Source organism: Elephantulus edwardii, unplaced genomic scaffold, assembly GCF_000299155.1.
Source record: "Elephantulus edwardii isolate Elephantulus edwardi_28Jun2011 unplaced genomic scaffold, EleEdw1.0 scaffold00056, whole genome shotgun sequence".
Classification (NCBI taxonomy): domain Eukaryota; kingdom Metazoa; phylum Chordata; class Mammalia; order Macroscelidea; family Macroscelididae; genus Elephantulus; species Elephantulus edwardii.
The window spans coordinates 7,693,611-7,707,097 of NW_006399806.1; the positions used below are offsets into that span (position 1 = coordinate 7,693,611).

At 40.8% G+C, this 13,487-nt stretch overlaps 1 pseudogene; it reads right to left on the reverse strand.

The window, feature by feature from the left end:
• Positions 1-530: 530 nt before the first annotated feature.
• Positions 531-1,971, reverse strand: LOC102871881 (annotated as a pseudogene).
• Positions 1,972-13,487: the final 11,516 nt, after the last annotated feature.

A 13,487-nucleotide genomic window follows, 5' to 3' on the forward strand; every position in this document is an offset into this window, starting at 1 on the left:
AGTGTCTGTTCATATCCTGTGCCCATTTTGCAGTTGGATTGTTTACCTTTATCTTGTGGTGCTCAAGTTATTTTATAAATTCTAGATATAAGCCCCTTATCAGACATGTCATTAGCAAATATTTTTTCCCAATCTGTAGTTTCCCTTTTTGCCCTGTTGGAGAAGTTTTTGGATATGCATAGGGATTTTATTTATTTATTTTTTTAACTTGGTGCATTTTATTTACAAAAGAAAAACAAAGAAAAAGTCTGAAGCTAATCAGCTCAGTACACAGAAGGTAGAAATCTTGGGGGAAGAGTAGGGTGGTCTGCAGAAAAAGGAAAGGTTTGACTCCAGGGACGCTGGAAGATCCCATCCTCCACCTGGCTTCCCAATGGCCAGCCCTTCCTTTCCTGACAGGCTTAGCCCCACAGGCCAGCAATTGGATTTTCCTACCGCCTACTCTGGGCAGATGGCTTTCCCAGGAGCCTGAGCTCCCTGCTGAGGAGGGCTGGAATGGAAGAAGATACCAAGACCAGAGGGCCTAGGAGTCACTGTGGTGTGATCTTGGCAGCCTCAGCCCAGATGAGGGCAATGAGGTCCTGGTTGATGAGAAAGACAAACTGTAGACTGATAATCTCTACTACAGAGTTGTTGCTAAGGCGCCATTTGGAGCCACACAGCTCAGGCTGTCCATCGATGTAGATGGGCCACTGGCCCTCATTAGCAATGAAGAAATCACCATTGTTTTTCAGTGTAATCACACCTTGCTTCTGGGAGAACTTCCAGGCTGGCCCCTCTAGAGGCAGGTCCAGGTCAATCTGGTTATCCTTGGTTGCTCTGCCCAGGGTGATCTCTTGGGAGTGCATCAGGTACCACACTGTGCGGCCCAGCAGCATTGTCAGCGTCTGGTTGTTGAACTCTGGAGAGCTCATGCCTGTGACCCTGTCTACCAGAATCTGCCACTTAATGCAGTTCCTCCTCCAGTTGCCAAATCTCTTGTTTCTGGTGCCAGTTACCCACGGTGAGCTCATGTTCCAGGACCTCGTCTCTCATATCCTTGAGTTTACTGTCACCTATCAGATCTTCTGCGTTGGAGAAGTTAAGTACTTGGTCCCCCTTGGGCAGTGGCTGCTCTGTTTGGTCCTTTAGTAAGTAATACTGCTTTATAAGCTGCCAGTGGGCTTGCAGAGCCTCGGCAGTCCGGGCCAGGTAGAAGGCACGGGGTGTCTGCGTAGAAAGTCCTGGAAGGTCTCCAAGGTGGGTTGGCTGGTCAATTCCATTTTACTTAGCAACTGTTCCTCAGTCTTTCCGGGTGAGTTGGCTGGTCAGTTCCACTTTACTTAGCAACTGTTCCTCAGTCTTGCTGAACAGGGCTTTGTTCTGTATGGCAGCAATGGCTTCTGGGTGCACCTTTCTCATGGCCTCACAAGCCAGTTTGGAGATGACTGGATCATAGAGCAGGGCGTACCAGCGCTCCTGGACTTCCCAAAGAGAGAAGCGGCAGCTGAACTTCACACCCAGAAGGACAGAAATCAGATAGCTGGTCTGTAACCCAGCGTTGATAAGCAGGAGGTCATCTGCAGGCTTCCAGAGGCCAAGATCCTTGGTTTTCTGAAGTGGCTCTTTGCTTTTTTCACATGTTTGGTGAGTCCAGGAGCAGGAGCTGGACTGGGAGGCACAGAAGTGCTAGGGGCTGTGGATAACTTCTTCTCACTAGAAGGTGGTTCACTCCCTGAACAGCGGGGCCAGGTCCCACCCCCCGCTGGGTCTCTTTGCTTGAGTAGAGGACTTGGCTAGGCTGCTCTCCACTACCTCATCATCAAATTTCTCCCTCTTGAACCTGGAGGAGCTTCGTCATTTAGGGATGGTACCCAAGGCCTGGGAGGAGGCTCACTTCTGCCCTGCCAGTGACTCTGCATCCTCTGAGCGACTGGCAGTGCCTGATGCCATCAGGGATAAATCTAGCAGCCCCTAAAAATCTTTCTCCATCCTCTTACAGTCCCAAAGCCACTGGTTGCAAAGCACAGGGCTAGGAGGAAGGGTTCCTCAGGCTCATCCAGGGATTATGACCAGGTGCACATATTAACTGAGAGGAGAGTCATTCCTAGGCTGCCAGCTCCAACAAATTCTCTGCAGCTACAGGAGAAGGCGCAGGGCCAAAGGCAACTTCCAGGCAGTACATTTACTTCTGAGCCTACCGATTTTATTCTTAGAAGGTCCCATTCATCTATTTAACCTCTCCTGGTTGGAGGTGACAAAGCCATTTTAAACATACTCTATACATAACACAGGATTGCTGTGGGTTGGTGAGCCATTTTTGGCCCAGTCATTGGAGCCACTTTAGGCAGAGTCAGTTTTACCCACAGATGGTGCAGAAACCTGAGGAGGTGGGCCTGTCTTGGACTAGATTTTCTTCAGAAGGAGACAGTGGATAGGGAGCTTTGGTGGGCTAGTGACAAGAAGCTGTGAGGCAGTCCCAAAGATGCACGGTTCAAATCCGTCAGATGCTGTGCTGCAGAAGGGACAATTTCCTGTGCCAGTCAGACCTGATTCGACAGTACTCAACAAGGGAGGGGAAAAAAGACAGTGGAAACTTAGGAACAACTTACTCAGTTCTGTTCCTGTTTCTATCCCCAGCTGAACAGTTAAGTCTTGCCACAGTGGAAATAATTCACCAGGTACATAACCTCACATTCCGCATGACTGACTTCTATTTTATGTGAAATGTTTTATGTCTGAAGAGGCCGTTAGACGCAGACACCCTGTTTAGTTGTAAACCATCCTAACACAGGAGCCACTTAGCCCAACAGGTTGCTTTAGATGCCAGTGGTATTAGGTGGTAGTTGTTCTTGTTATGTGCCATCGAGTTGCTTGCGACTCAGAGCAACCCTTTGTGCAACAGCCCTAAATCCTGCTCTATCCTGTGCCAATCTCACTGCCTCTGACACACCCATCCTGATTACCCCAGTCACTGAATCCATCCACCTCATAGAGGGTCTTCCCCTCTTGCGCCGTCACTCAACCCTCCCAAGCATGATGTCCCTCTCCAAGGACCTGTCCCTCCTTACAACATGTCCGTAGTATGTCAGACGAAGCCCCAGAATCCTTGCCTCCAAGGAGCAGCCTGGTTTAACCCTCTCCAAGATGAATCTGTTTGTTTTCTTTGCAGTCCATGGTACATTAGGTAGAGGGACATAAAAGTATATGTAGAAATAAAATAGGTATTAGAGCTTTGATTTGATCCAGCAAAGAATTACTTAACTACTCTGAACTCTTCCATACTAAAAAATGGCTTCAACTCCTCAAAGACTGGGACTTGTTGTGTTCAACTTAGTATTTTTGAGATTGCATTTGAAAATTGCTGGTAACTTTATATATTTTGATTGTCTCAAGGAGTATAGAGGGGAAATAAGGCAGAATTTCATTCACTCACTTGTCCTCCCATTCTGCTAGGGGTAAAAGGCAGTAGTGCAGTGGTAAGATAGAGAAGTCTTTGCTCTCTGACATTTATGTATATTGGGAGAAGGGTGGCAAGAGAAACATAGACTAAATGAAACAAAATGCTTCAGATAGTGAATTTAAAAAATAAGAAGATAGGGTAACATCTTCTTATCAAGAATGATAAAGATAGGTCTGCTTCAGGGCAGATGTCTCTATGGCCAGGGAAGCATGAACAGTGGGGACTGAAAGAGATGAACTGTGCTCCAAGGAGTTGCATGAGACAAAAAAAAATCCCAGAAACTGAGACATGCAGAACAGAGAGAAAAACAAGCCAAATGTGAGGGTTTTTAAAATCCTTTTTTTTTTAAAGCAGGAAAATCATTAAGTGATATTAGAAGAAAAAAATAGACAAAATAAAAAAATGAAAGCCAGGTTAGGGCAGAAGAGCCAGCTGTTAACCCCCTGGCTCTCGTCTTTGATACTGTTTGTAAAGGGTCTAACATAGTCTTTATTGAATATGAATTCTGGTTTGAAAAGGAGCTAGCAATAACTAGATTTAAATACTTGGCACTTTGTTTTTTTGTTAAATCCTCTTTTCACAAATTGCTTGCAACCTTGGCCCTTTACTCCTGATTTCTTCCTTTCACACCGAAGTTGATGACTTATTATACTATCTTGTTGAGTAAGACCCCAAGATTTGTCAAGAGTAATTTTTCACAGATGTATTAAGTTCTTTAGAAGAGACCTAGTGTGGTATACAAATTAATTAAGCAGTAATTAGGCTATGATATAAGTGATTGATTTTCCATCTTTCTGCTTGTCTATATCTTTTAAAGATTTTGTTCTCTGATTATAAAAATATATGGCTCCTGTGGAAATTTTGGAAAATACTTTAGTTGGGTTTTATTTTTTTTAACTCAAATTTAAACACATAGGCTCAGTTTCTAAAAATGAGAACTCTATCTTACAAAACATGTCATTATGGTTACATCTCTGTGACCTCAAAACAACTGGTTGAAACGTGACAATTTTAGTCAGCTACTTGAATATCTAATAGCAAATTGTTTGACTTCTTCGTCTTACGCCGACAATTAACTTGATTCGCTAGTTTAGTGAGTCCCTTCCCCCACATATGTCTTCTTTGTTATATTAAGGGGAAGATACAAGAAGGGGAGAGCAAATGGCTGCTTTGTTGTTAACTGAACTTGGGCATGTATGTGGTTGCGGTCCTTAAGCTTTCTACGTTTCAGTTCTAGAAAATGTTACTATTTGCCACCGCCAACTCTGTGTCCAACAGAAAGAAACACTGGCCAGTCCGCCAGCGTCCCCCCAATGGCTGGGATGCTTGAGCCTTGGAACTGTATCACTTTGGTGCCAACAACCTTCGTGACTGACGATTCCAGACCATGTTCTGAGGTGATCTATGGAATCTTCTTTGGCTAATTTTTTGAAGTTGCATATCTGGCTTTTTTGTCTTCCTAGTCTGTTTTGGTCCAGAAGTTCTGAAATGTGTCCACCATGAGTCAGTGCTGTTGATATTTGAGGTATTCGTTGCATAGTTTCTAGCTTCATTGTAGTACAGAAACTGTCACAGTAGAACAAACTGACAGGTGGGTGGTGGTCTGTGAAAACAGCTGATGGTAGTAATAGTATATTCCTTTATCTCATGGGGCTGAGTGAAATAACATGTAAAACACATAAAATAGCACTTAGCACAAACTTAAGAACTGAAGATTAGTTGTTGTCACCAGGGGGGCTTTTCATCCCCAGCTCTTCCTTTTTGGTTCCTCTGACTCTGCTCCCTTCTGACATAGGGACTTTGGGTAAATTATTCCTTTCAGCTGAATTCAGAGCTTTTTTGGCCCCTTTGGTGGTTTGTTTTTTTAATTTAAATAACATTTTTGTTTTATACTGTTTTACTTTAAAAGTTTATTTACATTGTTTTTCATCTTGGATCTTTCCCATTTCCTTTACCCACCCCCATCAAATTGTGCTACCCTATGATTAACCACCACCACCACCTGCCCATCCTCACCCCTCTGCTTCTACCCCCTACCCCCTTGGATTCTCATAGTCATTCTGCTATGGTCTTACACAGTATTTGTCCTTATGGGACTGAGTTAGTTCACTTAGCATAATGCTCTCCAGTCCCTCCTAAGTTAGGTTATGATTTACATAATCATTGCTCCTGCATGCTGCATAGTATTCCATCTTGTGAATGTACTATAATTTCTCAGTCCATTCAATTGTGGTTGGACATCTAGGTATTTCCATGTTCTTGTGATGTTGAATAATGCTGCTATGAGCATTGGTGTACCAGTCTCTGTTTGTGCCTCAGTTCTCATTTTTTGGGGTATATTCCAAGCAGTATAAAATAGCTGGGTCATAGGGCATTCCTGTGTTTAGCTTTCTGAGGAAACATCAAATTGCCTTCCAGAATGGTTGTACCATTTTACAATCCCACCAACAATGTATGAGTTCCTATCTCTCCACAGTCTCTCCAACATTTGTTACTTGCTGTCCTGTTAAACGTTGCCCCTGCTACTGAAGTGATATGGTATTTCATTATTGTTTTGATTTGCATCTCTCTTACTTTCTGGCCCATTTTTATCTTTTTATGGTTAACACAGTCACTGCAGCATTGGGCTTGAGGATGGTGTGTAGGGCAAGATCTGGAGAGCACCTGAGAATAACATCTTGTTAATACCTACTCAGCTCAGGCTTCTGTCCTTGACCTGCAGGTCTAGGTGTTAAATGTAGTCATAGGCACTCCGAGAACCATGTATCTTATAGTTTATCTTGGTTTATTTACTGCCTCCCTGACTGCACAGTAAATTCAGTTCCTGCAGGGTCAGAGACTATGCTAATTTCCCATGCCACTATATTCCCCATTCCTGACACATATCAATCAATAGACATGTCTATTCATACATGAACGGTGATTGAATGCTCTGGAGGAGGAGAACAGTTAGTGTGCACTGACTCCCCCAGCCTGAGCTGTGAGATTAGTCTGTTAGTTGAGAAGTGCCCTTATTAAAAACCACCTGCTTAAACTGGAAGTTCTTTTAAGGACCTGGGACCTTTCAGTTTAAAGAGTTTAAGGAGAAAGGATTTAAATGGTGATGAGAGTGGACCACTCTATTTTCTGGGTTTTGTTTGTTTGTGTTGTGGTGCTTTGATGGTGTTTCCTTCCTTGCCTCTTTCAAGGGGAGCAGTATGGAGAAGGGGAAAGACTGAGTGTTCCAGAAGAGAGCACTTTGCTTTTGGGGCTGCTTACAGTGGCCATTCCAAAGGGGGCAAGGAGGGTTGTAAATGTGGGGCGCACTGGGGACTGGTAGCTGAAGCCCCTCAGGGAGTTTAGACTTTATGGCTTCCAGGGAGAAACCATAATTGTAGGGGTTTCGTTTGGTTTTTAAAATTTTTCTAATAAATTTAAAAATTTTGTTATTTTAATGAAAGTTTACAGAAAAGTTAGATTTTCACTCATCACTTGGTGTACACTTTACCCCATCTCCTTCCCTCTTCCCCAATTATCTTTTTTTTTTAAAATATTTGTTCATTGTTACACAGTTACTTCCCTCTCCTCCCTCCCCAATCCTCTTTGCAATATACTTCTTATTTTGGGCTGTTGTCATATGTATAATGCCTAATTATATATTCCTTTTAAACAGTTCTTGCCTTCATCTGTTCCAATGCAGTGTTCATGATTTATCCCCTCTTAGTGTCCCCCCAACCCCATGGTAGTCCTGTTATATAACAGTGGTGTTAAAGAGGAGAGTCACCTGATTTGATTTACTTTTCACAAAGATTTATCCCATAACTGTGAAGAGCAGGATTAGAATTAGGAACCAACTGAATGATTTCTGGATGGCAGTGGTGGAGGTGAAGAGAGTTTGCTGATGGATTGGATGTGGCAGGTGAGAGGAAGGGATGGCTAGCTGGATGTTTGGATTTGAGTTCAAATGTTTTACTGTGCAAGCCCAAACCAGCCACCTAGTCATCCTGCAATGGGAGATTATTAGAGAAGTTGAGATAGAGAACAACAGCTGAGAGATCATAGCAGCTGGGAGGGGAGGGGAGCCGAGCCCGAAAGACATGGAACCCAGTAAGGAAAAAGAATGGAGCATTAAAGTAGAAATGAAGCAAATCTCTTTCATCTTGCTGCTTTATTTTTGAAAAAGATTTGGTGGGGGTTAAAGGGGAAGAACACTAAAATTAGACAGTTAAAACTTCCCGGCATGACCCAGTTACTGAAGACAGTTCCTGCAGAATGAATAATTCCTTGAATCTTAGAAGCTATTATTTCATTTTATTGTCACATTTTAATTTCTAAAATCAGAAAACTTTAGAACTGGAAGAAAAAAGAAGCCTTAGAAACAAGTATCTCAAATATGACAGCACATTGGAAAAACCGGGATCTTTAAAAATACTGCTGCAGGGTCCTTCAGACAAGTTAAAGTATACGTGGAGTGGAGTGTCACAGATTTACTGAATAGGATTCCCTGGGTGATGCATATTGTTAAACACTGGCCTATGGAAAGGTTGAAAGTTCACATCTCCCCCGTGTTCCCCCACATCTGAAATCTCCACACCTTGCAAGTAAATTGGGTGATCTTCCTAAAGGCTGTAACCTTAGAGACTTTATGAATCAGTGTTATGCTGTGCACACCTGGGGTCACCATTAGTAAGAAGAGACATTGGAGAGGGCAGGCTTTGGGTGACAGGTTGGTCATATGACATTACACAGATAAGATTTGCACAGGGGATGGCAGGAGAGATAATCTAAGATTTACACAGGGGATGGCAGGAGAGGTAATGTAAGCCTCAGAAACAAAGAACTATAAAATATTAACAGATGAGGAAAATAGTGGTCGTCGTCGTCTTGAGAAATCTTCCCCACCCGGCCCTGTGAAGAGCTAAAAATCAAGGCATTGCTGTAAATCAGGGTGGTGATAGTTTTATTAATAGTATGATAGTTTGTTACTGTGCTAAGCTTTGTTTGAATTTGGTTTAAAAAAATTCATTATTAAAAGAATAAATCTCCAAAACTGTAGTTCATTTTAGAGAAAATTGTTAAAAAGCTTACTTTATTCTACCTCAGTCAGTTTAAGAATTGAGCTGTGGTACTGGGAGAAGAGTCTTGAACACTATGGACTGTCAAGAAAACAAATCAATCTGTCTTGGAGAGGGTGAAACCATGTTTCTCCTTGGAGGCTAGGATTTTGAAGCTCCATCTCACATACTTTGGGTACATGGCCGGGAGGGACCAATTCTTGGAAAAGCACATCATGCTCAGAAGGGTGAAGGGACAGCACAGGAGAGGAAGACCCTGGATGAGATGGATTGATAACTAGAACAATGTGGGTAAATGTGTAGGAGCAGTGAGACTAGCACAGAACAGGACAGGCTCAGAGCTGTTGTACACAGAGTTGCTGTGAGTCGCAGGCACATAACAACAACATGAAACTGACCATTGTATTAACTCTTCACATTGTTGTTGTTAAGTGCTGTCGAGTCTTAGGCGACTCATAGCAACACTATGAAGGAGAGTCCTCAACGCTTGGGTGGCTCTCATCCTCTCCAAGTTCATAGGGGTTCCAGAGGCAAGTTAAACTATTCACATTACCATGTAAAAAAAAAAGAAAAAACAAACAGCAGGCAACTTTTCTGCCCTTCTCTAGAGTAATTTAGGTTAAAACTTTGCCTTAAGGTATACTTTTGTTTTAAAGGTATAAATATTGAGATTTTTTAAATTTCATGCATAAACTTTTTTTAAAAAAGGTGAGTACAATAACTATCACTCTTTTGACAAATAGCAGTCATTTTAAGAAATACTTTTAAGCATCAGTTAATTAATGTCAGTGATGCATTCTGTGAAATAGGACCTTAAGTGTTTAGGATATTGTTTGAACCCCACATCATAATTTGGTCCTGCTTTTCTTGAAGCACCAGGAACTCACTTTCTGCAGTTCTTAATCCACATCATTTGCAACTTCTGCATATTGGAAAAAGGTCGCTTTTGAACTTTGATGGGCCTTGTAGATAGATGTCAGTGGAGCCAATCCTTTGACTACTGTGTGATTCTTCTTCAGCAACCTGTATTATTCTAGAAAATTTAAGAAATGGAGCAATATGAACACTTAATGTTAAGTCACAGGAGAGGTAGACTTAAAAGTTTGCAAAATTCTGCTCTTATTGATCGTCTTTCTATATATGAGAGGGTAGGGCTTTGTACATTTAAGTGTGTGGCCCCTATGTGCCTCTGCAGCTCTCGGCACAGGATATAGCAGTGAAGAGGATGGAATTCCTACTTCTTTTGGTGATTATGAAACACTTGTATTAGAATGGCCACTACTGAGTGATGTGCTCCCAAAGCCTCGGTGTAACAGGAAATGTACTAATTGTGCCAAACACAACCCAGTGTGGGGAGAGACATCAAAGAAATTACTTTCACATGGAAAGTAATTCTAAATAAGGCAGCAGAGGATACAAGGACTTGAGGTTAAAAAAAACCAAACAAAACAAACCAACCACAAACCCAACAAAACCTCAATAAAATAGTTTTTAATTTTCTAGGAAAATCAACTAGTCTATACTCTTTGTCTAAGTACACAATATTGCTTTAACCTAGAAAATAATGTCACAAAGATGAAGTCATTTGTAACACCCCCCCCAAGGTTTTATAATTATCAGGCGTTAGAAAACAGTGTCCGCAGGAGATCTCACTCATCTTTCTCATTCTTGTGAAATTTATGTGCATGTATGTTTGCATATTTAGCCTATTTCAGCTTTCTTCTCTTTAGAATGGGAAGTTCTGGTTACATAATCAGTACAGATTTTCACTTTTACCCTTTGGTGACTAGAATCCATCAAGCTGCTCCTCAGAGCACTCTCCTCCTGTGCAGTTGCAGACTTTAAAAAATTTCTGGAGGGTCAGCTGTGAATCACTTCTGACTCATACAGTGGATTTGAGGTGTGGGTTTTTTGGTGGGTGGTGGGTGGTGGGTTTGGTTGGTTTTTGTGGTTTTTTTTTTTTCAGTCTCTCTTGAACAAGGGATTATGATAGTGCTTAACTGTAGATGACAATTACTTTGTAAATCCAAAGTATTATACATATAGTTCGTTAGTGAATCATCTAACTCGTACTTCATTAGAAAAGACAAAGTATTTTGTTTCTAATAATTTTTTGGCTTTTGTACTTAACCATATCAGATAATTATATTTTCTTGCCAGAGTTGCCTAATCAAAACCTTGAATTTACTTCATTCTCTTCTATTAATTGGAACTTCCATCCCAGGAAGTTGTCCTGAGTTTTAGACAGCTGCGTAACTTTGATAACCTTCATTGCACTGCCAAAGCAAAGGTACATGGATCGAACCCATTAGCTGTTCAATGGGAGAAAGAGTAGTCTCTTCTTAAGTGATTTACTGCTACTGAAAAGGCACTGGAAAAACAACTATGAGATAACATCTCACCTCAGCAATGATAGCAAAGTTCAACAGAGCTGCAAACAAATGCTGGTGACGTTGTGGAGAGATTGGAACCCTTATTCATTGTTGGTGGGAGTGTAAAATAGTGCAACCACTGTGGAAGGTGGTTTGGCGCTTTTTCAAAAATTTGGAAATAGAATAAGCAACAAATATGGGATATAATCTGGATGACCGCTTCTGTATTTAATTTGAAATACTTAGATACCTTTGAACACTTAACAGTTTGACAATGACTTTTATAAGGCTTGGTACTTTATATCATTCCTTATGATATGCACATTGTCTGTCACTAATAACTTGGATCTTACTGTATTGTCACTTAAATTGGTACCGGTACTAATGAAAAGCTCTAATGGATTATCATAACACTTGGTCATATGTCTTTCATGCAGCGTGAAGGTTTTTAAAAGAAAAAGATATCAAATGCCTGCTGCTACCACCCTTTTAAATTGCTATCTTTTGAAATGCACCAGTATGTGTTTTAGATTGACTTCCCTGTTTTAGGGAAATGACAGGTCAGTAGTTTCAGTTATGATGGTATAAGCAAAAAATAAAACATGTTTATAAAAGTTTTCTCTTGAAAAAAAAATTTGGAAATATAAATACCATTTGATTCAGCAATTCCACTACTGGAAATACACTCTAAAGAAACCAAAATCACCATCCAAACAGATATATGCACACCAGTGTTTATTGCTGCGCTATATACAATAACAAAGAGACGGAAGCAACCCAGGTGCCTATCAACAAGCGAATGGATAGAAAAACTGGTATATTCATACAATGGGGTACTATGCAACTATGCAGCACTGAAAAACAGTGACCTAATAAAAATAACACAGCATGGGTGACCCTGGAGGACATTATGCTGAAAGAAATATTCCAGATACAAAAGGACAAATACTGCATAGCATCCCTGTTATAAAGGAAGTCTGGCATGGGGGATTGGGAGAATAGGACAAAGGTGGATAGATAATGACCATTGCATTGGAACAGATGAACAAAAAAACTGTTTAAAAGGAATGTATGATTAGGCATTATATGTACGACAACAGCCCTGAATAAAAGGTATGTTGCAAAGAGGACTGGGTTGGGGAAGTAGTTGTACAACAGTGAATGAATGAATGAATGAATGAATGAATGAATTTATTTATTTATTTTTAATAAAAGTGAACTGGGGAGGGGAGAGGGGTAAAATGGAAAACAATGAATGAATGAAAATATAAATTTTCTCTAACTTTTGTTAAAATCACAATTAAAAAAGTTATTTTAAGACCCCAGTCAATGGTGGGTTATCAAGTTGGTTCCAACTTGATGGTACAAAACAACCCATCCTTCTTTTTGTTATGTGCCATTGAGTCACCATCGACCCTATGTACAGCAACACTGAAACCTTGCCTGTCCTGAGCCGCCAGTTTCACTGACTCCAACAAGCCTACCCTCACTGCCCCAGTTACTGTATCAGTCCAGCTCATCCAGGGTCTTCCCCTCCTGTGCTGTCCCTCCACCCTTCTAGGCATGAAATCCTTCTCTAAGGATCATTTCCTTCTGGCCAGCTGCCAAAATATGTGAGACTGAGCTTCAGAATCCTAGCCTTCGAGGAGAAACTTGGTTTCACCTTCTCCAAGGTATAGCTGTTTGTTTTCTTGGTGGTCCATTGTATGTTCAGTACTCTTCTCCAGCACCACAACTTGAAGGCATTGGTTCTTCTAATTCTTCTTAGATTCTTGCTATACTTACTTTTTAACATCCTTACTAAAGCATAATTGTACAGTAAGTCCTCAGCTTATGAACATCTAACTTAAGGACAACTTGTCCTTTCAATCTTATAAAAATTTTCCCTAACTTGTAAGTGATTGAACCAAACCCTTTTGTGTTTTTTTTCCATTAAACAAACAAAAAAAACCCCAAACAACACCACTGAAACCATTGCTGTTAAGTCTATTCCAATTCATAGAAATTCTCCATCAGGTCACTGAGAGGAGATGGCCCATCCTTCTCACAAAGAGTGGCTTTTGGATTAGAACTACTGACCTCTTAGGTAGCAGTCTGATATTTTATGCATTACACTAGCAAGATCCTTTCCTGCATTGAAATAAGACTAAATAAGAATCATATGCACCTGTTCTGACTTATACCTACAAATTCCATGCAAAGATACCCTTAGGAATGGAGCTTGTGCATAACCTGGGGACTGCCTCTATTACTGAAACTTGCTCCTATTTACACATATGAGTTGCTATTTTCTGTAAAAGAAAACCTACATACTAACCTTGGTAAAGAATAATTCTAAGTTCTGGACTCCAGATTTCTCTGACCAAATGTAAACAATTTAGATTAACAGCTTTAAGATGCTAATTTACTTTAAATGTAGTGAGTAAGCTTTATCTGTTATCTTAAACCAATTAAAGGTGCTACATATAAAATATAGAACATTATGCTTGATAGACTTCTAAGATTTCAAGTTTCCTTTTGAATTGGCTATAATTTAGTTGACATGGCTAAGTGTAGTAACATTTTAGCATAGAGACACAAGCATTTGGGTCTTTCTGTGTGTTAATTTTAAAGAAATGT